The sequence below is a fragment of the Narcine bancroftii genome, chromosome 2, assembly GCF_036971445.1.
Source record: "Narcine bancroftii isolate sNarBan1 chromosome 2, sNarBan1.hap1, whole genome shotgun sequence".
Taxonomy (NCBI): Eukaryota; Metazoa; Chordata; class Chondrichthyes; order Torpediniformes; family Narcinidae; genus Narcine; species Narcine bancroftii.
This window is the reverse complement of record NC_091470.1, coordinates 147,538,057-147,565,777: the sequence shown is the minus strand read 5'-3', so window position 1 is coordinate 147,565,777 and position 27,721 is coordinate 147,538,057. Positions and strand designations below refer to the sequence as shown.

At 41.7% G+C, this 27,721-nt stretch overlaps 1 long non-coding RNA gene across 2 annotated transcripts; it reads right to left on the bottom strand.

Moving 5' to 3' along the window:
- LOC138752470 (uncharacterized) lies at positions 1-27,721 on the bottom strand. 2 transcript variants are annotated; one of them, XR_011350670.1, is made up of 5 exons: positions 27,303-27,721; positions 23,402-23,498; positions 3,565-3,624; positions 2,157-2,282; positions 1-1,557 (listed from the first exon to the last, which is right to left on the bottom strand). It is a non-coding gene; the product is annotated as an uncharacterized lncRNA (long non-coding RNA). The 2 variants fall into 2 exon arrangements; XR_011350671.1 differs by lacking the exon at positions 23,402-23,498.

The following is a 27,721-nucleotide window of genomic DNA, read 5'->3' as shown; positions in this document are numbered from 1 at the left end:
TAAGAGGAAGTATATAAGAGTTTATTGTCTTATATCCACATCTTTACAGATGCAGTGAAATTTTAACTTGCTGCAGCCACACAGGAACATAAGATACACAAAAAGACAATAAAATAAAATGAGCACAACATGCCATGATAGGAACATCTTCCCTGGAAGTTATAAGGTGAAAAGGTTGTTTAAATAGTGTTTTCAAGATATTGAAGGGCTGATAGGATAAAGAAAGTTGACCTCAATGGCAGATGCTGGAAATCTAAAAAGAAACTGAAAACTTTGCAAAAAACTTAATGCATTATACAGCAAATGTGGAAGGAAAATCCAAATTGATGTTTCAAATTGATGATATTTCATTAGAACCACAAAAAGGTCAAATGTAAAACACGTTTTTTTTTAAGATCTGGGGAAAAAGGGGGCGACCACAATGAAAGAAATGACTTGCACTGGCTGGAGAGCCTCAGACTTGTGTGTGTGTTGTATGGTGTACAGGGAAGGTACTGGGCCCTGAGTGGATGAACTTGGCAAACATTTCTATCTGTGTTGATCAGTGAATATAGGGGACTTTTTTTAATTGGCGAAAAATCACTAATGTTGAGCCAGCTGACACTTTTGTGGGCAAAATTGAGTGTTTGTTTAGTGTTAAGGTACATAGGTGAAGCACTTGGTGTTAGAGCACAGATTAAGCCATATCCACCGATGATCCCTCGCCTTTTGGGCTCTGCTCTTCCCCTATCCCTTCTTCTTTCCTCCTCTCCCCCCCCCACCTTTTTATTCACCCTGTTTATTGCTCACACCTTGACAAAGGACTCAGGCTTGAAACATTGGTTATCCTTTGATTTCTCTAAATGCTGAGTGAACTATTGTATTCCTCCAGTATTTTTGTGCAAATCTAAGATCTTTTTGAATGGCAGACACTGTGATTGAGGTAAAAACACTGGGGAAACTCAGCAGGACAAATGGTGTTTCGGGGCTTGAGCCCTTCATCAAGGTATGAACAACAAGTAGGCGGGCACCTGAACAAAATGGTGGGGGAGAGGGGCAGGAGGAGGAGCGCAGTCCCACAGGCACAGGTGGACAAGGGAGGTAGGGAGGGCACAGCAGCAAACAGGGGGAGGGGGGAATGGCTCTGTGAATGGAGAGAGGGAAGGGGGTGGAGAGCTGGAGGGAAGAAGACAGAGGGATGGGGGGGGAGAACAGAGAAGTTAATTGTCGGAAAATTAGGTGTCGTTCCTTCAATTCGCGGGTGGTCTTGATCTTTTTGAATGGTTCCGTAGTTTGGAAGCGCAGAGTTTCAGTGATTCTCCCTCCTGTTCCCGCAGAGCAGCATTTCCCTTATTGTTATCTGTCTTCGTGAATTTGCAGGCACTCAGCCAAGCGACTGTCTAGGCGCCGCAAGGTAAGAGTTTAAAGTCTGTGTCCTGCTCAACTGCAGCTCTCCTGGGTTTCCAGGACCCTGCGGAGACCATCCTCCCCTCTGCAGATTTACAGCAGCAGGGGGCGCTTGGAGACAGAGCAGCCCCAACCTTCCTCGATCCATTTCAATGTGAACTCCGTCTGGGTCTAATAGTACAGATCAAAATATGTTGACAACCTCGCACGCCAGCAAGGCAATTTAAATAAACAAATATTTACTGGACAGATGGCTCCAAAAGTATTGTGTGTTAATATTTCCTGCGAGTCACATCTTATTAAAACAAAACTTTCGTTGAATTTTATATGTTCATCTATTAAAGTAATGTTTACAAGCTATAGAATTGCGTTCAGATAGAATGTAACAGGACTGACATAAAAATGTTATTTGGAGAATAAATGAAATGGACTTAAAGGTTAAAAATGACTGCGTTTGTCTGCGCAAAGGTTCTAAGGTGACCTCAGTTTTGTTTTTACCGTTTATTCCCTGCCTGCAAGTAATTTGGTCTCTTTTCGTGGTTTGTTGTGTGAATTAAACAGCACAGGGTGTGGTTGCAAACAAGCCCTGAATGCATGCATGGAACCCGAAGTAAAATTCCAGAAATTTGCAAGGTGACGCGTTTATTTCTTTGGAGGGATGGCATTCTTCGAATATTAACTTTTTGTTGTTGTTGTTGTTGGGCTTTTGCCTGGCGCAGGTTTCCGCAAACCATGCTTTTCAGGGTCAGAATTGTGCTCGGATTACTTACCTTTGATTGTTAGTACGACTCATTGACGCCCTGGTTAATGAACGTCAATATTGCAAGCGACAAAAGACGGAAGGTTTCAGCTGGAACGCCAGTCTCTTTCAATCCATACTGTCACTGCCTTCGGTCCTGGATAAAGAGGGCAGAGAAGGGAAGAGGGGGGTGGGAGGGACACACACCATCATAGCAAGAAGTAAAAGGATAAACGGTCATTTACTCCCTCCTCCTGTTATTTTAATATATTTAGTCAATGGTCTCAAAATGCTGAAATAAGAATAAATTAATTCGAATGTACGGCCATGTCATTATGTTGCCCTGATGCGGTGGGGGAATAATAAAATGCTGAGTTGGAATCAAACTAATTTGTCACGCTTCCACTGAATAATGATTATTGCCTGGTTATTAGATGGATGCAGAAATATCCGAAGAGATGCCAGGATCTTAAGTGATTCCAGTCACTGGTTCCAGGGTCGACTTTACCAGGGAAATGATTTGAGCCATTGAGAATTCACCTTGTCGTGGCTAAGAGGCCAGGACACTGGAATGGGATGCTCATTGCTGAGGTTTAACGGTGGACGAGCACAAGGGGCGGGGGCTGGCCGACTTTTTTTTTGGAAGCTCTGGCCGTTAGCAGTTGAAATGAACCCCAACCTTGAATTCCCCTGCTGTCAAGCACAAAAAGGAACCCTTCAGGTAAATGCAACCTGTGAGAATCTCTGGCGCTAGAATTTCGCTTGCATTGAAAAGACGGTCTAAACCAGCACGAAACGTTAAATAATTCGGGGCATTCTGCCATGGCTTACATGTGGGGGTGGGGGGTTAATAATCGCAACACAGAAGAGTCAGAACAGGGCACTTAAGGTGACATGACCAGTAGCAACCAAACACAACAGGCAGATCTGTTTACCGACCCAATATAAAATCATTTCTAATTGCAAACCCCAAGTCCCAAATGGTTACCACAGCAAACGAAGGGTTAAGTTTGTCCAACTGAGTCCGGCAATGTTTGCCTGCCAGTTATCCACCACTTTCAAGAATTATTTTCCCTCCCTTGAGTCTAATAAATGCAATCAATATGAGTATTGCACAGAAGACCTTGGAATATTATATTAATATGTGTGCAGTGACATTTCTTTTCGCCAGAATTATGAACAAGTTATATGGAAAGGACCAAATTGGTATTTATCAGTTCTGTTTTTTAATAAACGAATTCATAACCCTGATTTAATATTGACAGTTCAATATTACGAAACGGGATCAGGCGGAATTGGTACATTTTTACGCCGTGATGTTGAGTCCGGTCCAAACAGGCTGGCAGCAGGAGAACCGGGATTAGGTTAAGGTTTTGGAAATAAAAGCCTTCGGAATAATTGCAGAGCGTTGGACACTACTTCTTTCTTACTGTACATACTAGTGATGTTGTCATTTTTTGATGATAGCTAGCCTTTCCCCAGGCGTCTTCGATGCTGATCTGTGCAAAATAAAACGACAGGAAACACTGAGAAGAATCGATTTTTCGACCCGCACTTGAACTCCCCTGAAACCGAATTTGCAATAGGTGAAACGACCTCTCTTTTTCATGTGAACTCCTCGGATGCTGGAAGAGCAGAGGTATTTATATTACCAGAACCATCTGTAAATAGCATTCAGGGGGCAAAGAAGGAGACAATTGCACATCAAAGCTAAATTCCGCGAGTGAATCCAGGGATGGTTTAAGTTAGAAGCTGCAGATCTTGAAATCTATCTCTGAAGGTCTGCCACAAAAGAATAAAATGCTGCAGAGTGCAATGCTAGCTTCTTTTCACCCCCCCCCCCCCCTCCCCACCTTCTGGATCTATTAAGAAAAAGTGTCTTTGGAGTGCATTTAGTTATTGTATTGATCCGGAAGAGGACACACGGAACAGCACGGGTCACCGTGCATTCTTTTCCGCTACCAATGGAGGAAGTAATCTGATCCCCTCCTGAATTAATCAGGAAATTAACCACGGGCCGCACCGTTTGCTAAAGCAATTCTTTCGTATTTTACCTTTTAGAACTTGGAATTCTGATGTGTGTCCTACAAACTTTCCCCTCCAGATCTTTAATGAGAGGCAGGCGTTACTACAAGCGCGTGTGCCGTAAGATTACTCTTTCTAATCAAACTGCCTGCAACTTCCACTCAGGTATAATTAATGCTTTCAACGTAGGTGGAACTGTAGGTCTTCAACAAATTCAAATTGTGCTGGCCAAATCCACTTAATATATTTTCATCACTCATATTTTTTTTGTTAAATTATAATGCTTGTCCTGCATACGTATTGTTTGCGTGTTTTGTCTGGTTGTGTGTCTGCGTGTTTTTGCACCGAGGACCGGAGAACGCTGCTTCGTCGGGTTGTACTTGTACAATCAGATGACAATAAACTTGACTTATTTTCAGTATATTTGGAAGGCGCCTCAGCGAGACCAAGAAAAAAATGTAATTTTGGGACGTTCACGTGAATAAACGGCCCAGGGACCCGTTTTAAACGGTCAGCCTCCCTATAACTTACGAAGTTTAAACAAGATGTTCCGCCTGACCCCCTTCTCACACACTTCAATTTTCCCAATTCTATCAACCGTGCACCAGCCTGTTCAGCAACAATTTGTCCTTATGTAAAATACAGACATCTTGCAAATTGGATGCAAAACAACGTTGTGAACTTGCCCCATGGCTCACGCTGACATGCAAGGTGCTAACATCTGTAATCGACATCTCGCCGGCTCCAGGTATGTTGAGAGAAGGGAGCAATGTTTCACTGCGGAAAATTACCGAATTCAACCTCCGCCCTCCTGAATCAAGTGCTCTGCCCGTTTGTATCATTAAGAATGTTGCAGATGACACTATCAAGGTCGTTTCTCATCAGTCACCAGATATAAATATATGTACTTTTTTTTCCAAAAGCCAACAGCCGAAATGTTCTGTCAGCTTGGAAAGAAATGTGTGCAATGTAGAAATCTCACGTGTTTAGATCACCAGTTTGCAGTTTACTACTCGCTGTCAGATGCCCGGGACATAGGAACCAGTCTCATCTAATTTTAAACATCGATGTATGCCTTGGAAAAGCTCCCAGTGACAACAGTCCCGGGGCTGATAAAATGTGTGTGTGTGTGTGTGTGAGCGTCTGCCTTTATGGTGGGGAGTTGGGGTGTTACTCATGAGCGATTGAGGGAGAATTTGCCTTTGAGAAAACTGTCGTATCAGCGAGTATGGAGCTTCGAATTCCACCTTTCTGTAAGAGAAGTTGATTTGACGCGACCAACTTCAAGCACCACCTGTCTGATCATCCGTCAAAAGTTGAAAACGGAGCTGATCCACGCGAATCTGTGGCCTTTCAGTAGAAAAAAAATCTGGACCCTCAAGCTTTGAATGGGTTCTAGATAGGAGCAAAAAAAACCAGGGAATAGATCCATTAGATTCCAAATTAACTCAAGTAATTCTGTGACCACTTCACTCCCAGAGGTGCATTTAATTATGATTTTTGTCCTTTTATGGGTCTTTTTTCCAGAGCATGGTCTTCAGAGGGAGGTTCGGATGAATTATGAAGCTTGGAGAGCAAGACATGTTCCCCTTGACTTAATTAGACTTTGTCACAAGATTTTTTTTTGTTAAAGAAAAGATCATTTGAAAGAATTAAAGTTTTGCACATTGAAGCCAGGATATGAATATTTGTGAAAAGGAAACATTGTGCAGAATGTAAATGTATGTTTAGATAAGAGCCTCAATTGCCCTTATTCAGGGTTTAGGGTTTTAAAAAGGCATCACCAGAAAGGGTGACTGATGGTAGCTGTATGGAGCGATGAAGAAAGGTTCAGAATTGATGAGAAACTCTTTAAAAGCATTTAATAAACAGCCATTTCAGTCCCCAGCTCTCCCTCTCACTAGACGTCAGCAGATTAAAGTTCAGAAAGAATCCCGGACTGAAAGTTTATAAATAAGCCTTCTATCAAGTTCCGTAACAGGTGTGACCTACCCTGTTCGAAAACTGCAGGGTTTAAACCAGCTTCAAATGAATATCTCCATGCTTGACACAGGCATTGAGCACACTAACATTTGCCAGATCCACAGAAGTTTTCAGTGTGATGGTTTGACAGTGCCAACTCCAATTGACACGTGGAGCAGCTTTTCCTTTAGTGTTGAACTGCTGGTAATATTGCTCTAGTTTAATTATTATTTTCAATAATTAATGTTAATGCACTAGATGCCATTTATTATGTTTTTAAAGCTTTTTTTGTGAAGTAGTTCACAGAGAGATTGGTAGTCACAGAGATAAACTGCACAGAAACAGGCCCTTTGGCCTATCATCTCATCATACCCATCTCTACTACTCCCATTAACCAGCCCTTGGTTTGTAGCCTTCTCTGCCTTGCCGATTCAATATTTATTAATATTGAGGGAAGCTACTTGAGCTGAAGGATTGCTGACACCAAAAAGTGACACCAAACCACATTATGGGCACTTTAAACAGATCACCAAAGGTTTGCACAAAATAATGATGTTTAAAGAGCATCAGGAAGGTGGAAAGGAGGAGGGGATTTCAGAACTTGGGACTTGGAAGGTAGAATTGGAAAGCCATCCAAGAGCCCCGAAATGGGGAGTGTACCTTGTCCAGTGAGATGTGGACTGGAGAAGGTTGTAGTGCAAGGACGCTGAGGAAATTTGCAAATAAGTGGAAGAATTTAAAGTGAAGCTGTTCCTTAACCATGAGTCTGATTAGGTCAGCACACATGGATGATGAGTGAAACATGTTAAATGCAAGCTAGCAAATGGGCAGCAGAGTTTTGGTGACCTTGGATTTATGGAGATAGAGGCAAGTCATGGAATATTGGAATAGCTACGTAAAAATGGTGAGGGCTTCAGCAATGGACAAAGATATATCACAGAGTTGGGAAGCGGTGGATGTTAGACAAGACCCTTCAGGGATACATCATCAAGGATACTTAAAGCCTCCTTATCTTCAGACATTGACCACAAAGAGGGATTGGTTCTTGTGTATGAATGTGGCAAACTCAGAAGAGTAGAAGGGACTGGTGTAAGAAATTACACTGTTTTCAAGAGCTTAGGCAGAATTAAGAATATCAGAGGTTAGATATTCTCCAACTGTGTAATGTAACATCTTCTTTGGTTTGCCGCATAAGGATCTAAACACATGGGTAATAGAAAGTGAAAGGAAACTAGGTCTACCTGGAGCCTCATGTTCTATTTCCTGACAGTGTGTGATCAGGGTTGATTTTCAGAAGTAAAAGATGATACTCTGCAGACAACATGATTGAATTAAAAGTGCACAGCTGGTCAAATGATGTACTTTATAGAGCAAAGATAAAGATACATAACCAAAGTTTTGGATGAGCCTTTCATCAAGGTTAATTTTCATGCTGTTTTAGTTGATTTATTGATCCATACTGATCCATCACTCTGTTCCCATATATGGTGAGAGATAAATGCGATTCCCCAGCTGCACCCTGCCCCAATGTCAGTGTCGGTTTTAAGTTGCTGAGATTGAGAACCATGAGAAATGATGCTTAACTTCATCAAGAGACATGGACTTCTTCTGCTCATCCTTCTCCTCCTACTTCTACTCCTCCTCCTCCTTCTCCTCTTCCATGCTCCCCCTTTCAGATCGTTGATGATTTGTTTCCACTCCAGTTGAGTAGGTTCTCAAGCATCTGATGATACCAAAGTGGAACCAAAGGACTTGCCCATGGGCAGGAAGCGAGTGGTTTGTGAGATGGTGCAATACTCCTGGCATTGATAGGAGGCTTCTGTGTGATCCCAGTGCAAGTGGTCAAGATCCTCAATTCCACCCCCTTCTTCTCCACTTTGAGCAGAGACACACAAACACTTGCATACATACCGAGTCAACCTCTCCTTCCAAAATGTTTAGTTGTGACTAGATAAAAAGGTCACAGGGAGGACATGCAAACTCCATACAGATAGCTGCTGAGGTCAAGATTGAACAGAGGTCAGTGGTGCCATTGTAGTGTTTGCAATTCATACAGAAAAATCAGAGGAGGTTTGAGCTCAGCTGTTCTGGATCGTTCCGGCTGTGCCATTAAGTGGTTAATGATTGCCACTGCTTAAAAAGCGTGAATGTTGTCCCCTCAATGTGGATTGGAAGAGTTCAGCCACAGGCCCATTGGTGTCCACATGATGAGATTCTGGTGTTAACTTGGTGGAGGGGCTGTGTGATGGGGACGAGAAGGAAGAACGGGCGAAAGAAATCGCAGAGATGGTGCCACTCTCCCTGATGGTCTCTCACACCATGAGAGGAATCCACTGGCTGCCCTCTCCTCCATGCAATGAAGAGGAAAAAACAAATGGCTGAGAAGAGAATAAACAACCTCTTCATGTAATTCATACACTTAATTTCAACAGAGTATCTTAAGCTGAAAATTACTATTCAATATCTCTGTGTTTCTGCCAAGTGCAGTCAGCTAATGTTCTCACAGTGCAGCGCTTGTATTCTTCTGCAGATTCACATACCCAGTTTTCTGCAAAATGCAGTAATCTAATCTAATAACAGTATTTTACAAATCTTTTCACTGTAGGTAAAAGGATACCAACGTCTCAGCTGGAGAATGTACAATCTAATATTTCAGTATCAATTCCTGTTCAGTCAATTTCCTGAAAAGTGAGTAAAATTGATGGTAAGGAGGTTATACACACACATAAGAAGCACACATAGATCCTTTGACAAGCACCCATGTACAGGATGTGTAAGAGCTCCCTGCATCTGTACAGTAAATACAGTCCCAGATAGAAAAATTGCTTGTGAAAGTCAGTATTTGCAAAATGCAGACAGGTGAAACAAAAGCAATGCCATGTCTCGGCAATTACTCTGCTTTTCTATTCAACAGTGTCAAAGACTAATAAATATTTCAAGCTAACGTGTATCAATGCATCTTCTGTCCTATTTGGCATCTGTTCTCTCGGCTTTCAGTGTAAGACAGGTGCAGGAGATGAAAAGGGATTTCATTTCTAACCAGCTTTTCCTGACACTTGGAAAATCTGAAACCATAAAACCCCAATCCCTGTACTTTTCCACAATAATCAATTTTGACCCAGGCATTGTAATAAATATCCATAACAGTTGACCAAAGCAGAGGCAACATACCCGTTCCATCATATTCTCTTAGTGTAAAGCAAATCTGATTTTAAAAAATTATGTCTTAAGGTTATTCAATTAAAGATTGAGTTGGGTTGTATTGCAAATGTTATGTGTTTCCCTTGATCACTCTTGGGTCTCCTTGTAGAAGAAATTATTATTTTTCCTTATTTCTCTTTTCATGTTGTTGCAAAGACAGGATGCGGATTAACGAGTGTTGGAAAGCTACTAAAATGTAATACAGCACAAAGCGTATTAATTAGGGAGAAATAGCTTTGCTGAATCAACACTATGTATTTAATACACTCAATGTCATTGGGAAGGGTTGGGTTGATTTAAAAATGTGAAGAACTGTTTAAAAAGACAGCAGTGAGTTCACTTGCTTGAGAGATTCATTGAAGTAACAAATTTGAGATGGGGAATGGCTCTGTGGAATATTTCTCAGATTCTCTAAATTTCAATCCACATTGTAAACTGCAGCCCTGGCTAAATCAGATGACATGTTGATTTAATCCTTTTATCAGTTTATCTTGATGTGACACTCATTGTGAGATTCTGCTGACTGGCTTGCAAATTGTTTTTATTATTTGACGTATCGTTCCCAAACTTTCAATAATGGAACAATGGGAATGGTAAATGCTGTTTAATGGTGTGGGTCTACTCTATATTTCTTTCAAAGTCGGGACACGCAAGAGGTCCATAGAATGCTAAACAGAAAGGGTTAATGGGTTATGTAACATTTCCAGACATGCGAGTATAGAGTTAGAGAAAATTTACACAGTAGGCTGCTCTGCCCGCAGAGTGTGTATGCCATTCCATCTTACTGACCTGCGAGTCACAACACTTTAAGTGGACATTGTGTAAATGTAATGAAGGTTCCATCTCCACCTCCCTTTTGGGCAGTGAGATCCCAACTGTCTGCCTATAGTACAAAAACTGTGAAGAATGGATAGGAACACAGCGATATAAAATAATAAGCTGCGTCACAAGGTTGAGCAGATAAAGTAGATTGTTCAACCCATCCCACCTGCATCTCAGCAAACTTTCTCCAGCAGGTTTTGCCTCACAAACCTAAGTTCATTTGTCGCTCACCCTATTTGGGATGGATATACTTGCCTTGGACTCAGAGCAGAGTGGCCTGCATTGTTTCCTGGGATAATTCCATGAGTAGAGATTAAGATCAGTCCATACCCATTGGAATTTAGAAGAATGAGAGGTAACCCAATTGGGACACACAAGATTCTGAGAGGGATTGGTGGGGGAGATACTGAGATGTTACCTCTGACTGGACAGTTTAGAATTGTGGGGCAGAGTCTCAGGAAAAGGCTAAGATAAAGCGGAGATAACACAGCCAAATCTTTGGACCTTGAATGGCTGTGGATGGATCATAGACCATATGTCAATGGAGCCCAGAGAAATCAGAGAGTGTGAGGCAATGGCATTGGCTTAGAAGATGAGGGTAAATATTAGCCATTGTATCATTGAAACAGCCTGCTCCAGATTTTTATTTTTATACATAACCTTAGAATTTCATGACAGCAAATTTGATGGTCAAGTGCCCAGAAATGCAGAGGGCTTCAGAAAGTGGAAAACCTACCATCTTGGGCAGCGACCTCCCATCCATTGGCAGCCAACATTATAAAGGGCTTCCATTACTCTAGTCATAACTTTCTCCTCTCACTGCAGGAAGAAGGAACAGAAGCCTGAAGCCCACCATCATCAGGTTCTTGAACTTCCTTGCATTAACCTACCCCCTAACCATAAGCTAGTCTGTGCCCACCAAAAGATCCCTTTGCACTATTGAAACATCTTTTTTTTTCCTTGCACTAACTGGTTCTGTGAGTATTTATCGATGTATCCTTTTATATTTATTATTTCTTTTGTTCTCTTGGTGGATCAGTGAGGGTTCTGCACATTGGCAGCAGGCTGTTGTAGATTTGAGGCGAGGAGCCCAAGTAACCTGCTGGTGACTGCGGCCAGGGGATTCACACCAGGTGGCGGACTGTAGAGACTGGATCACACCTGCATTGTTGGAGGTTTAGATCTGGAGCTAGTGCTGCTGATGGTTTAGTCTGGACTCTGGCTGCAGGGGCTGTGGACTCTCGATGTCTTTGAGAGGACTCTGTTTCTCTTTCCCTTATTGTAAGAGGTGCTTCAGGCAATTTCTTCTGATGGCGAATTTTGTGTAATATTGGAGTGTTTTTATTACATGAATTGAATCTTGAATCTTGCAGTAATTTAAAGTACACTATATAGTTGGTGCATCCTTTTTCAATCTATTAACATTTCATAATCTACACAGCATAAGGAGAGTAGAAAGAGCACAATTAAAATGGGATGTTCAGGTCTACATAGTAAAGAATCATATATAAATCCCAAAGACTGAAATTGTGACATATTAGAAATAATTCTCCTAACAAAGAAAACAGAGATAAAGAAATAATTATAATATATATTTAAAAAAAAACAACTTATCTACCTAAAAAAAGTAATAAAAAACAAACACAAAACAAAAACAGATCCCGAGGATCTGTGGAATTGTTTAAAACATAGCTCCACTCTATACCTACAGATAACAAAAATGGCAAGAGTGATGGAAGAGTTAATTTGTGGAATAACGCCCGTTATATCACATGAAAGTCATCAATAAATGGTTGTCATGTTCCTTCAAATTTAGTAGTTGTATCTAAAGTACGACTTCTGATTTTTTTTCTGGATTTAAGAAAGACATAAATGAGAAGCCATTGAAGTAAGGTAGGAGAATCGGAGTCTTTCCATTTATGTAAAACGGCTCTTCCAGTTAATAGTGTAGAAAAAGTTAGAACTTAATGTGCAGATGTCGGTAAACAACCTACATCTGTAATTCCAAAAAGAGCATTTAAGGGGGTTGGTTGTAATGGAATAACCAGTATCATTGATAGAGTTTTTAAAAATACCTTTCCAAAATTTTTCTAACACGGGACATGACCAAAACTTATGAGTCAATGAAGCCACATCAGTATTGCATCTATCACAAGTAGAGCTCATATTAGGAAAGATGCGAGCTTGTTTATCTTTAGATATATAAGCTCTATGAACTGTATTAAAGAATGACGAGCACAAAGTGAAGAAATATTAACTAGTCTAGTAATTTTCAGGAGATAATGTTAGCTGAAGTTACGATTCCCATGTTTGTCAAATCTTGTCCATGGTATAGTTAGTGTATCCTAAGCACCATTCTACTTGCAACATTCTACCTGTCAGTCTCCTCCTTTAAAAACTAAAGTGCTGGAAGTATTTCCAGTGCTTTCTCATTATTTACACTCTGACCACACTATTCGGACCTTGTCTGTGGTTGGACATACATATATATACATAGAGCACGATAGGAGACCCTTCTGGCCCAAATACCCCAATTCACCTACAACCCCGTACATTTTGAATGGTGGAAGGAAACTAGAATGTCCGGAGGTAACCTGTGCAAACATGGGGAGAATGTACCAACTTCTTACGGACAGTGCCGGATTTGAACTCCATTTGCTGGTGCTGTAATAACAACGAGCCTGCAGCTGACGTGGACTTTTTACCCCCTCCATAAATCTTCGTCCGCGAAGCCAAGCCAAAGAATAACAACCAACCTAATCGTGCTAAGATTCTTTCCTAACTGAGGTGATACATTCCATCAAGGGAGAAAAGTAAGATCAGAGCTCTTTGATATTGCTAGACATTTAAGTTGGCCTCATCCATGATGTTTGTGCTGCATTGATTGGATTGCTTTGATTAAAGAGGATTTAATATGAAAAAGGCTCCAGCTTTTCAGTGATGTGGAAAATATTCTTTGAAAGGATGGAGCATGAATTCAACTTTTTTCTCTGTGCACCTGAGTTGTAAAGGATCTGAGTTTGATTTGATTAAAATGTTCAAAGAAGAGACTTACAGGATATGCTGAAAGACACCAGTCTCATTAATGTTAATAGCTCCTTGAAATCACAGCTTTGTGACTGTAAAATAGCAAATCCCCATTGGAAAGAGATATTAACTACATTAGCCGCGAAACAGTCCATAAAGTGGGAAATGTACTAATGAAAATTCTTGTACTCTCACATCATCGAGCTTTGCATCAAGGCACCTCAGATATCCCTCATCTTACCTTAGCAACATCAAGCTGGCATTGCACTGAGGGCCCAGAGTTATAAGACGAGAGGAGGGGTTTGAAAAGAATAATCCAAAAGAGAGACGCAAAAGGCTTTCAATTTATGAAGTCATTTCAACCACATTGAGATTAGAACCATGTCGTTTTATGCAACTCCCTGCTATTCTATGTTAATTTTTGCTGGATGAAGTGTGGTACTTTTGTAATTAAGTTGTTAAAAGCTTTGCTTTTGATTTGCTTTAATGGCTGCTGGATACAGTTTATCTGATATTCAGTCCTTGATCATTAATAGCATTTGCAATGACACACTGTGTTGGTGGTCACGTTTCAGGGTGAGTGCATGCAGCCTGGTATGTGATTGACCTTAGCAGACAGGTTACTTTGAGGAGCCACCCAGCTAAGGTGTGAATTCCACTTAGCAGAGAAAGTTTGGAGCCCTTAGCTAAAGGGTGGCCAAACTTGCTTAACCGAAGAGCCACATACGATAAAGTTCAGATGTCTGAGAGCTGCAAGTCATTAAAAAATATTACATGCACATTTCTAATCTTGCATGCGTATTTTGTTACAACATTTTTATATAAGAAATATACGTAATAATATTTATTCACGTATGTAGTTTTTAAGCAGCTAGTTTGTATTAGTTTCAATAATCAAAAAGTACACATAACTCGTTTTATAGTCAAATTTTGTGGACCAATTTTTAGGGTAAAATTTAGGGGGTCAACTATATTACTTTTGACTGCAGTAAGTACCTACGATGTTTAGGGTGTCAGGAACTCAGATGGGTGGGTGGGAGGGCAGATGGCTGGGACCGGATAAGTCCATATTCGAGGCGGGAGGCTGGTGCCTAGGGGAGACTCCTCGGTCGGGGCGTCGGGAGCTCTGGAGGGTGGGCGGCCTGGATCACACTTACACTCTGCTAATTTCCCTGGCTGCAACACAGTCACACTTGCCACAAACACGCAGTCGCAAACCACGTCCACTAAAAATACCACCGTGAGCACCGACTCATACGATTCCTGTCTCAGCCAACATATTTCTGTGAGTTGCACATCATAGGTCAAAGAGCCACATGTGGCTTGCGAGCCGCGGTTTGGCCACCCTTGTCTTAGCTCTCACCCAGTTCTCACCTGCCTCTTCCCAATCAATACTCAGCATTTGTAGTGGATATAACTTCCTGGCTGGAATCCAAGCACATAAATAAAATGAAAGGTAGGTGTCTCACGAGGGTTCCAAGTCCATGAGCCACCACAGAATTACTGTGGTCCACCAATTAAACCTGGGACCCCTTGGTTAACGTGGGCAAGCTCAGCCACTGTTTCTGCAACTCATTGCTATTCAATGATGCCTGCCATAAAATGTGTATAAATGAATGTGAGATGAAGATAGATTGAGATGAGCTGCCAAAATAGCCTTTCAAAGCTCACACATGAAGGATGGTTCAAAGGCTGATATAAGATTATATTATTTGAAAAGAATTGGAGGAAATTAAAAACACAAATCATATTTTAATTGATGTTTAGGCTGAGGTAAAGCTATTTTGTTTAATACAGAGTAACATTTTTTTTAAATGCTTCCTTAAAATAGTGGCATGAGTAAATCTGTAATTCTCTCCATTGAATTAATCTGCAGACATTTAGCTGGACATTTTATAGATCATCACATGAGAAGGGGTTTGTCTGGTCTAAAATCAGAAACTCATTCTTTGCAAATATCCAGTCAAGTTTATTGTCATCTAATTGTATGAGCACAACCCGACAAAACAGCGTTCTCTGGTCCTCAGTGCAATACAACCAGGCATAACATATGGATAGACAAACAATAGCGCTTGACGTCCTGTTTTGCGGAAACTGCCAAAATGTTTGGCCTGGAAGTCAGCCTGAAGAAAACTGAGGTCCTCCATCAGCCAGCTCCTCCCCACTATAACTACCAGCCCCCCCCCCCCCCCAAACCCCCCACATCTCCATCGGGCACAAAAAACTCAAAACGGTCTACCAGTTTACCTATCTTGGCTGCACCATTTCATCGGATGCAAGGATCGACAACGAGATAGACAACAGACTCGCCAAGGCAAATAGCACCTTTGGAAGACTACACAAAAGAGTCTGGAAAAACAACCAACTGAAAAACCTCACAAAGATTAGTGTATACAGAGCCGTTGTCATACCCACACTCCTGTTCGGCTCCGAATCATGGGTCCTTTACTGGCATCACCTATGGCTCCTAGAACGCTTCCACCAGCGTTGTCTCCGCTCCATCCTCAACATTCATTGGAGCGACTTCATCTCCAATATCGAAGTACTTGAGATGGCAGAGGCTGACAGCATCGAATCCAAACTGCTGAAGATCAAACTGCGCTGGGTAGGTCACGTCTCTAGAATGGAGGACCATCGCCTTCCCAAGATCGTGTTATATGGCGAGCTCTCCACTGGCCACCGAGACAGAGGTGCACCAAAGAAGAGGTACAAGGACTACCTAAAGAAATCTCTTGGTGCCTGCCACATTGACCACCGCCAGTGGGCTGATATCGCCTCAAACCGTGCATCTTGGCGCCTCACAGTTCGGCGGGCAGCAACCTCCTTTGAAGAAGACCGCAGAGCCCACCTCTCGATAGAGCTTCTATAGAAGGTTGACATAATGTTGGCCGGTAGCCTTGCCCGTTTCAGTCTTTTCAGGAAGTGCAGTCACTGTGCGCCTTCCTGACAAGTGAGGAAATATTGAGTGCCCACGATAGTTCTCTAGTTAAGTGACCTCCAAGGAAGATGGAGTACTGCACTCTCTCCACTACAGAGTGGTTGATGTGTAGTGGAAGGTGGTTGTTTCTGATCCTCCTGAAGCATATAAATATGTTTACATCTGTACTGCACAGAGGAACTTTTCTTCCAGTCATAGTTACTAGTTTCTCTGCTCAATCATTCTCAGCAAGGAATATTTTCATCATCCAGTTAGGATATTCATAATCTTACTGTTATCAAGTCCTGGAAACACCGCTGACCACAACAGTAACTGGACAAACCATATGCAGGGCAAACCATAGGTTGTCCGGCAATGACTGACTCAGTATCTGACACCCTAATGTCTTTCTACAATTTGCAAGACACAAGTCAAGAGTGTGGTGGATTATTTTTCACTTGGAGTGTAACACCAACACTCAAGAAGCCTAATACCAACTCAGGTGAGGTAGCCTTCTCGAATAATGTTCCATCCACCACCCTCAATATTAATTCCCTTTACTAAGGCTACAGACGGTGCCCTCGACAAGATGTACTCCAGTTACTCCAGTTTTATTGTCATGTAATAATACACTTCAACCTTTGTCACCACAAGCATTTTTTAAAAATTAGATTAGCCAATTTGGCCTTACGAGTGCATCCTGCCCAAATTATACTGCATTAATCTACACCCCAGTACGTTTTTGAAGGGTTGGAGGAAACTGGAGCCCCTGGAGAAAACCCACAGAGATACAGTGAGAACGTACAAAACTCCTTAAAGACAGTGCGGGATTTGAACTCAGGTCCTGTCTCGATCGCTGGCACTGCAAAGCCGTTGTGCTAATCGCTACGCCAACCAGGCCTGGCATCCCTAACTATAAGAGAAGGAGAAGCAAAAGAGAATCCCTTCAGAGGAACCAAGTGTCCGTGGATTCATCCCCAGCACTCTGCAGTTGCACAGGCTCCTGTTCAAACTAGTGGCAGCCCAAGCTTCAAATCCAAACCTCTGAGACCATCAGGAAGTCTGCAGCACCTGAGGACCTTCAGGAACACTTTCTTGCCCTCAGCATCTTCTCGAATCCCAGTTCCGATACACGGTCTCCAGCAGCCCAGAGCCTGGTGTGAGTCCTTCAATCTCAAGCTGCCAGCAGCCCGCAGCCTGTGCAAATCCTTCAGCTGCTAAGCCCCTCAGGCTAACAACCTCAACGACATCTCCCAAATAGGCAAGCTCTACCAACCAAGAGGAAAAAAACACAAGGGCACAGGAATCCCACTGCCTCCAAACCCCCTTGATATTACATTGCCATGCATACGTCATTCCTCACTCTAAATCCCAGAACTCCCAAGTAAGCAGCACTATGGAAGTACATTCTGCTAAAGGACTACAACATTCAAGACGACTTCTCACCACCACTTCCCCAAGAGAATGTATGGGTGAGCTTTGTCAGCAAGGTCCATGTGTCTCAAAAATTCCAGAGGCATTATAGAGTTGTCAACATTTTTTTTACCAGTTTCAGGGAGTCAGTGGTTGGGGTGGGGGGGCGGGGAGGGGAGTTGTTGATTAAACCATTACAAGCTTTCACTTTCAGAAAATCGACAACTTTTGCTCACAGATTATTGTCTTCATTCATGGAGTCCCACTAAGGACCATGAGTTCAATGTGTGTACTCCAGCTCATCAGAGCCAAACCAGTGGCAGGAATTTTGAGTGCGTTTTTAATCATCTTTGGCAAACAGAGCACATCGGGAGCACTGGAGCAAATTAGAGAAGAGCCTCTTTCTTAATTATTGTGTCGACGTCAACCCTCCTTACTTCATCATTATTCTTCAGGATGAGAGCAAGCTCTTCAGGTGCTCTTGGTGGAGATTCCTTCACAGAAGTTTAAATTCCATTGAAAGATTAAAAGGCATTGATTTAGCACCTTTGAAACCCTCAGAAGATGCCAAAGGGCTTTATATTTAATGAGGGACTTTTGAAGAGTAGTTATCCTTATAATGTTGGATAGTAGCAGATGATCTATGCAAAGGAAACTCCCACAGAATGTAAGACATAGGATCAGAAATAGGCCATTCAGCCCATTGAGTCTGGCCCAGCATTTAATCATGAGCTGATCCATTTTCCCTCTCAGCCCCACTGCCCAGCCTTCTCCTCATAACTTTGGATGCCCAGGCTAATCAAGAACCTATAAATGCACCCAATAACTTGGCCTCGACAACTACCTGTGACAACAAATTCCACAGATTTATCACCTCTCTGTCTTACGAAATTCCTAAGCATTTCTGTGAGAAGCAGATGCCCTTCAATCCTGAAGTTGTACCCTCTTGTCCTAGACTCTCCGACTGTGGGAAACAACCTTTCTACATCTACTCTGTCCATGTTTTTCAATGTTTGAAATGTTACAGCGAGATCCCCCCTCCTTTCATTTTCCTAATTTTCAACAAATAAAGGCCAAGAGCTGACAAACGCTCTTCATATGATAACCCTTTCTTAATGAGATGACGACTGGCCAATCTCATTTGGTGAAACACCTGAAACCACCAGAATCTGAAGCAAAGCAGAATCTACTGAAGGAACTCAACGGGTCGAGCAGCATCAGTGGGAGAACAAGGAATGGTCAAAAACTATTCATTTCGTCCTGACCCAATGAGCTGACCATTCTTTTCTCTTCCCTTCAAGCTGCCCTCAATCTCCTGAGTTCCAAGTTCTTTCAGCAGATTGTTGTTTGCTTCAGTCTATTTTGGCGATGTTCAGTGAAGGCGAAATATTGGTTAAAGATAACTTCCGTGTCCTTTGACTGAATTGTTTGCACTCCCCTGAGACAGCTCAGTCTAATTGAAATGACAGCAGTACTGCTTCTCTCAGTCCTTTGCTGGTGATTCAGCTGAGATATTTGTGATTGAGTTTCTGACCGGGTTTAGGACCCCAGTCCTCTGACTCTTGAGTAAGATGCAGTTACCCCATAGCATGAAGTTACTACATGGTCTTGCATTAACTTGTTTATATAAAATGAATGAATCGCTGCATTAATGCAGCGCCCAGAGGAATTTTCGGTACACACTTCAAGCAATGTGTCACCAGGAAAATAGCATCTGTGCAGAATCAGGAAAAGAGACAAGAAATCAAAATATGGAGATGACGCTTTTGTTAAACATAAATGGTTGCCCATCTATCGCAATGTCACCAAGTGTCCATTCCAAGCTCTCAGGAACTCTTTATCCTTTCTCCTCATCCTTGATCAGGACAGACCCATCCCAACTGGTCATATTACTTCAGAGCAGCACAATAATGACAAAGCTCAAGGAGTTTTACACCTCGAAATTAACCCTTTGACTCTCCAACACAATGCTAACCAACCCTTTGCAATTAGAGCATGTATTCTTATTGGAACAACTATTATTATTGTTCTGTTGTCTGTTTTCCACAAAATGTATCTGTCAAGCTGCAGCACGTAAGAATTTTGGTGCATATTTACTCTATACTTCTGTGAATGACGATAAACTCATTAAAATATTATTAACCAATCGTGCTTCAATTTTTACACTAATCCTAAACTGGTCCTATTTCATTCTCTCCACAACCCCACCAATTTTAATTTAAATTGATTTCATTTAGTTAACGGGAACAGGCCCTTTCGTCCCATGAGTCCGTGCCATCCAATTTACACCCAATAGACCTACAACCCCTGGTATGTTTTGAACGGTGGGAGGAAACCAGAGCACCCGGAAGAAACCCACACAAACATGGGGAGTACGTACAAGCTCCTTACAGACAGCACCAGATTCAAACTCAGGTCATTTGTGCTGTAACCGTGCTGCCCTTTTTCTATCACTCACCTATGCACCAGGGACAATTTCCAGCGGCCATTTAACGTACCACCCAACTATCCTTGGGATGTGGGAGGAAACTGGTGCACCTGGAGGAAACTCACAGGATTACAGGGAAAAATGTGAAAATCCCACATAGCATCCGAAGTCGTGAATGAACTGGATCACTGGAGCTACGAGGCAGTGGTTCTATTGGCTCTGGACCGTGCTGTCCCAGCTATGCCATTTGTACTACAGATAATTAAGCCAAATAAATTAACCTGGGATGGAACGAAGGATGAACTCTGATGGGTGCAGAGTTCCTCACATCTGATGGGTGCAGAATTCCTCAGTCTGATGGGTGTAGAGCTCCTCAGTCTGACGGGTGTAGAGTTCCTCAGGCCTGATGGGTGCAGAGTTCCTCAGTCTGATGGGTGCAGAGTTCCTCAGATCTGATGGGTGTAGAGTTCCTCAGGCCTGACGGGTGCAGAGTTCCTCAGTCTGATGGGTGCAGAGTTCCTCAGGTCTGAAGGGTGCAGAGTTCCTCAGTCTGATGGGTGTAGAGTTCCTCAGGCCTGACGGGTGCAGAGTTCCTCAGTCTGATGGGTACAGAGTTCCTCAGATCTGACGGGTGTAGAGTTTCTCAATCACCAAAATGCTGAGTGTGAGAAACAACCACTTTGCTCGAATATCTGGCAGGTTGATAAACACTGGCCTTAAACTCCCTGGAGTTTAGGCATTGGTTATCTGTTCAAGATATTTAAAATATTAAAGAATTCAGTTAGTTATCCAGATAAGAATCACGACCTCTCATGAGAAAGATCCAGAACAAGGGGCAGAAAAAATATCTGTGCAATGAAACACACTCCTCTAAAATGGATGCTGGACCAACTGAAACATTGCTAAATTTAATGTCAGCGCCACAAACGACAATGAGCAAAGGTAGGTGAATGGAATAAAGGTAAGTGTTTAACCATGATCCCACTGATCCTCAGAACCAGCTTAACTGTCCAAATAGCCTCCTTCGATTCCTCTGACAATAACTGATTCATGCACTACATGTCCATCAGCTGAATTATTCCTTTATCTGAACAATCCTGTTATTTCTGTGGTACCCAGCACATTGACCAGTTCACTGCAAAACTTGAAGTTTATTCCTTAATGACCTGTGGCCAACAAAGCTTGCAAATCTGTAATTCAGTGTTCTATATGGTTCATAAATTGCCCATCAAAATTAATCAGTTGATTCACAGCCTTGCAATTCCTGGTCAGCCATCTAATATGTATCAAATATGGCTTCAATTATTAGGTCCCAGCGTTAATTATTTTGTATCATTCCTATGCAAAGTACAGACAAATATTAAAATCGGTGTCCTTCATGAACCTGCCAAATGCCTTTAGCTGCTCTGGAGCGATAACTGGGAAATCGTTCTAATCTCCAATCCCATTCTGAATTCGTCAGGTTTTTTTTCACAAACCTTGTTCATGGAACACAAACTTCTTTTGGTGAGATTTTTTTCACCTTTAAATTTAAATTTTAAATTTAGACATACAGCACGATAAAAGGCCATTTCGGCCCCCAAGTCCATGCCGCTCAATTTACACCCAATACTTTTTGAACCGAATCCCACGGAGAAAACACGGGGAGAACACACAAACTCCTTACAGCCAGTGTGGATTCTTACCCTGGTCCCGATGGCTGGCACTGTAAAGGTGTTGCACTAACCACTTTGCCAACCATGCCGGTTTCCTCAACATTCATTTCTTCAGACCTAAAAAGCACTGCACTCCTCAGGGCATCAGCTGCTTCAGTCACTGAGCACAGAAAGGACCTAGGCCCCACCAACAAAGTTGTTTCCTATGGTAGGGGAGTCCAGGACAAGAGGCCACAATTTCAGGATTAAAGGGCGTTAATTTAAAACAGAAATGTGGAGAAATTTCTTTAGCCAGAGGGTCGTGAGTCTGTGGAACTTGTTGCCACAGACGGCTCTGGAAGCGAGGTCATTGGGTGTATTTAAGACAGAAATTGACAGGTATTTGATTAGTCAGGGCATCAATGGTTATGGGGATTGAGGCTGAGTGATAAGGATCAACTCAGGATTAAATGGTGGAGCAGACCAAATAGGCCAATTGGCCTACTTCTGCTCTTATATCTTTTGACAATGGTGACCATCAGGTATAAATCTACATTAGTCCCATTTACCAGTATATTGTCCATAGCCTTTCAGGCATTTGCAATACAAGTGCTCATTTAAATCTTGCTTCAATGCTTTGAGAGGACCTGCCTCTGCCACCCGCTTTCAAATTCCAAATGTCCTTGTGATGAAAAAGTCCCTCCTTTTATCCCCTCCAAACCTCTTACTCCTTACCCCAGTGGTTCTCAGGGACAGAGTGTATCAAACTCAAGTTTGTGTAAAGAAATACAAAGGCCACTGATGCTGGGATCTTGATTAAACAATGAGATGTTGAAGGAATTCAGGAGGTCAGGTAGCATCCATAGGTAGAAAGGGTTAGTTCACATTTTGGGTCTGATGTTATGTAAGTGAAGGGGAAAGGAGCTGGAGGAGGGGCCAAGAGGTGAAAGGCCATTGGACAGGATGAAGCAGAGATGGAGAGGCAGGAAGAGGAAAAGACCTTTGAAGGGAGAGGCGAAATTGGAGAGAAAAGCAGTTAAAGAGATGGAGAAATGGAACCTGGAAGTTTTCCTAAAATTAGAAAAAATTATGTTGGTGCCATAGGCTTTAAGGCTGTCTAGGAAGAATGTGACATGTTGTTTATGTTCAACCTCACCTATGCCATGGGAGCTCTGTGGTTAGTAAGGGATTACTTAAGGTGGTATGAGAGTGGGGAAAAAAACAAGGTTGAGAACCATTGCCTTACCCTAATCCTATGCCCTGCACTTTTACTCCCCTATGTTATTGGGGGGGAGGGGACACCTCTTCTGAGGGGAAAGCTATTGTTACACAAAGGCAACATCATCGACCTTCTTCCTGGTCGATCTTCTCCCCTCCAAAATACCAACTCTGAACTCTTAGTTTCTCAACTTTAACCATCGCTGACTGAGAGACTGGAGTAATTACTGCTGATTTTATTAACCCACCAGGTTAATACTTTTGATATTTTAATGGCAATCTTATGAAAGAGATTTTTAATGTATCATTTCTATTTATTTTCACAGTATGAGTGTACAATCATTAAATGACAATTGTTGGTATCAGAAACCTTAAAGTCCAACCACATTTTTATCACATAGGTAAACATTATAAATATGAATTAGTGCCAAGAAAAGGTTGCTGGGTTCTGTTTCTTTACATTAAATAGAAAGCATTTGCAATCTGCATTTTTCCTTTAATGGAACAGCATCTCTTACACAGCAGGACTGTTTAACAAAGCTCTCATTGTTTTTGTTAGTTTTTATGCTCAGGGTACTGTTAGGTTGGCAGTGTGCTTTATTTAATATTACTTTAGTGCGAGGGGTTACCTTGACGGTTGAAGTTATTGTAAGTGGCAGCGCCCTTGATGAGGTCCCTTGCAGGTTCCATTCCAGCAGGAGGTGCTTTTTGATAAATGAAATAATTCTGTGCAATAACAGAATTAAACAACTTTATCTGATGTTAATGAAATATGTTAATGAAAATGTATGTACTTCAGGTTACTCAGAGTGTGTGCAAATATGAAAATATTCATCTGTATCAAAATTCTTTGATAGTTGACACATTTATAATCTGACTGATTAAAATTAGAGTGGAATTTGAACAGTAAAGTAAAAAAAAATAACAGGTACAAACAAATGATGCTTAATTTTAGCTTACTTTGAAACTTTACAAGGTCACAAAACACAAGGTTATCTCACATAACTTTACGATGCCTGATGCTATATGCTCTGGCATCTACATTCCCCACTATTCAAGTGTTTCTTTTTATAGTTCTTAAAAGATGTCAAATATTGTTCATTTGCAGCCTTTTAAAGACGCGATTCTCATTATCTAGAGACCATTTTTGGGCACATGTGGTGACTTAAAAGATGAGGTCTCCTGTTTGGGAGTTGGTAAACTGTGATGTGTACTCTCTCAGTACTGGATTCTGTCAGGACAGAACATCTGACTGTCACAAATAGGACAGTCTGCATATTTCTGACCATTATTGTGCTTCGGAAGAAGATATTTAGGTGTAAAGGATATTATTTGTCCACAAGTCTGCTCAAAGAAAACTAAAAGAAATGAATGGTTCTTTTTAAAACATGGAACAAATGTAAACTTGTCTCAGACTAAAATTTGTCTGGTTCTGACCTCATGCCATGAGAGGGATCTTTTTGGTTTGTGACAAATTATCAGTTGCTTCTTTGAAGTTCTTGCAATTGTGCAAAAAACTCGCCCTTTAATATTTATGTTTTATTCAAGTTTAATCATTTCTATTGCACATTTTATATTCAGAACATTATCAAACCTCAAGCCTTTGATATCTCACTGAGTCTGAATTATTCAGAAAAAGATAGATTTCAAGAGCTTATGTGCAAGTTGTAACCAATAAATTCCTCAAATTAGAAGATTGAGAACTGCTACTCACACCACCAGGTTCAGGAACAGCTGCTACCTCTCCACCATCAGCCCCCTCAACAACAAACTCAATCGTTTAAGGACTCATAATTTTTGCACTATTGATTTTTTTCTCTCTGTATTGCACAGTCAGTTTGTTTACATTTCTTATTTGTTTACATGTACTTCTTGAGTACACTTTTCTCCACTACCAATAAGTGGTAATTCTGCCTTGCCCACAGGAAAAAGAATCTCAGGGTTGAATGTACTCTAACAATAAATCTGAACCTTGAACTTTGAAGTGGAATATTTTGATCCCTGAGTAAAATTATGGAATAAATTAATTGCTGATTATTGATCATAGATATATCTTTCTTATTTTTATCCAAAGACTGTTTTCTAAAGGCACAAGATAGGATTTATTACAGGAGCTCATATAGTTTTTTTTTAAATTCTATTATATTTATTTCTCTTGCTCTACCCCATTTTTCTGGCTTAAAAATGCTCACATCTCTGTGAGGCATCATTAAATTAGAAGGTATCAAAGGAAAACTTTGGAGCAAAGTTCTTTGTTCAGAGTTCTAGATTCATGTAGGAAATGGAAGTACAGGCAATGAAGTGTGGAACAAACGGAGGGACAAAGGGAAGTACAGGTCAGGTGACTCAGATGTTGCAAGTCCTGTCTACGACAGCTGGAGAAAACCAAATGCACAATGTCTGAGAGATGTAGCTCGGAAAAAGGTCTCCATAAATCTTTGGCTTAGCTTCGCGGACGAAGATTTATGGAGGGGGTAAATGTCCACGTCAGCTGCAGGCTCGTTTGTGGCTGACAAGTCCGATGCGGGACAGGCAGACACGGTTGCAGCGGTTGCAGGGGAAAATTGGTTGGTTGGGGTTGGGTGTTGGGTTTTTCCTCCTTTGCCTTTTGTCAGTGAGGTGGGCCACCCCACCTCTCCATAAATGGTGAGCAATGAAAAGGACATTGAACATCCATGGATTGAATGAGAGGAGAGAGAGTTCCCTACCAGTTGACCACTGGATACCTTGATGCCAAAATATTGTTTCAAGGTAATTTACAATAAAAACAGAAAATACTGGAAACAATGCCCAGACCAGGTAGCATGTGTGCAAAGAGAAACAAAGTAAAATCAAAGATCACTTGTCCATCTGACAGAAGGCCTTCGATCTGAAACATTCCTCTGATTTTCTGACACAGATATTGCCTAAAATCTGCTGACCCCAACACCAAAATGATAACTCTATTTCTCTCCCTGTAGATGCTGCATAACTTGCTGAGTATTTCCAACAGGTTCTGTGTTTGTTCTGGATTTTTAGCACCTTGTGGTGCGCTGTTAGCCAGAATCAGACACACACAAGGTAAAGACTGTACATTAGGCTTTAATCCACAAAGACTTCCTCAGAGCCAGGCTGGCTGTAGCTGCAGTAACACTGAGTGAACTTCAGGAGGCCGGCGCAGGCTTATATCCCGAAGGGTGATTGACACCTGACTGGGTGGGGCTTGATCCCTTCAGGCCAACTGATTGACAGCCGGCCAGGAGTTGTCCTGCCCCTTACACTCCTGCAGGTACAGAGGTTGCCCCCTGCAGTAGGCCGTTGGTGTACCACCACACAACTGCAGAAGTTTTTCATAGAATTGGCCATTTTAATCAGTCTTTCACCAAAATAATTGATCATCATTCTTGGAACAATGCCAGAATCAATCACTTTTACACTTTCTATGTGCAATGATGTTGCATTTTCAGAAATCTAAGAATCAGTTTCTAATGGAGTCAATGTCCCCTGCAGAGAGAAGGGCTAACAAAAAAAAGTAGACTAGACGAGTCTGAAGGATGCACATCTCAGCAATAATCCAGGAGCAGAGTGAATCAAACTCAAGTATGTGTAAAGAAGTACAAAGGCCTGCTGATCCTGGGATCTTGAGCAAACAATGAGAAGTTGAAGGAATTCAGGAGGTCAGGCAGTGTCCATGGGTAGAAAGGGTCAGTTCACATTTTGGGTCAGGACCCTTCATTCAGACTAAAGTAAAAAGGGCCTGATGTTATGTAAATGAAGGGGAAAGGTGCTGGAGGAAGGGCCAAGTGGTGAAAGGCCATTAGACGGAATGTGACAGAGATGGAGAGGAGGAAGAGGGAAAGACCTTTGAGGGGAGGGGGATATTAAAGAGAAAAGTAAGAACAGCAACAGTTAAAAAAGTGTGGTAAACCATTGTTATGCTACGATTGGCTGCTGCTGGATGGACACGCCTCCCGAGACCCATAGCCCTCTGCATGCTCCCCATTCCACTCTGCCTCAATCAGTCAGAGGTTGATGGCTGTTCCATTCTATAGTTAATTAGAGCCTAACAGTTTCACAACTTCAGTCTTTTTAGATCATCAAGAAGAGATGTAAGAAGTGGAACCAGAAAGAGGTAGGTTTACCTAAAATTAGAAAAATTGGTGTTTGTGCCATCGGCTTTAAGGCTGAACAGGAAGAATGTGACATGTCTTTTATGTTCAGCCTCACCATGGCAGTGAAAACCCACACAGACATGAGGAGAATGTACAAACTTCTTACAGACAACGCAGAATTCGAACCCCAGGTGTTGCACTAACTGCTACGCTACTATGCCAATCTTCGTATTCATCTCCTCTGGATGCTGTGTGACCAGCTGAGTTCCTTCACCATTTTTGTGCTTTAACACAATTGATGATACTGCCTTGTTTCGTCATATAGGATGTAAAAATTTGGAAACACTGATTAAAGATTAATGGGTGGAGAGAGAAAAGAGGATTGAAAGAGTATCCAGAGCTTGACAAAATCTTACTTAGTCAGTTAAAAAAAACTTACTTCATGCAGAAGTTGAACTTGCAGAGATGGCAGGGACTAAAGCTTTATCTCATTCCATGCTGTGGCATTTACCTTTTGAATGATCACTCAGTTCTGATAGTCCTTGGTGCTTGCTAGTGCTAAACTACTTTTTAGATGTACCCTGCAGTCAAAGTTTTGTTGAGATGGCAGCCAAGACCACTTTACTGATAAGCCCAAGGATGAGATAAGAGACAAATAGTCTTCATATCTAAAGTTTCAGAAATGACACTAATTTCACTTTTCTTTTGCAACCAAATACTCCAATTTAGGCGGTGAAGGTACTTTTAAAGAAAATACTTGGGGAGTTTGCAGGACCAATTTTGTTGGACTCTTTCTGAATCAGAAAAACACATGTTAAGTCAACCAGTGGGAAATAGATACAATTAACATAAGTAATT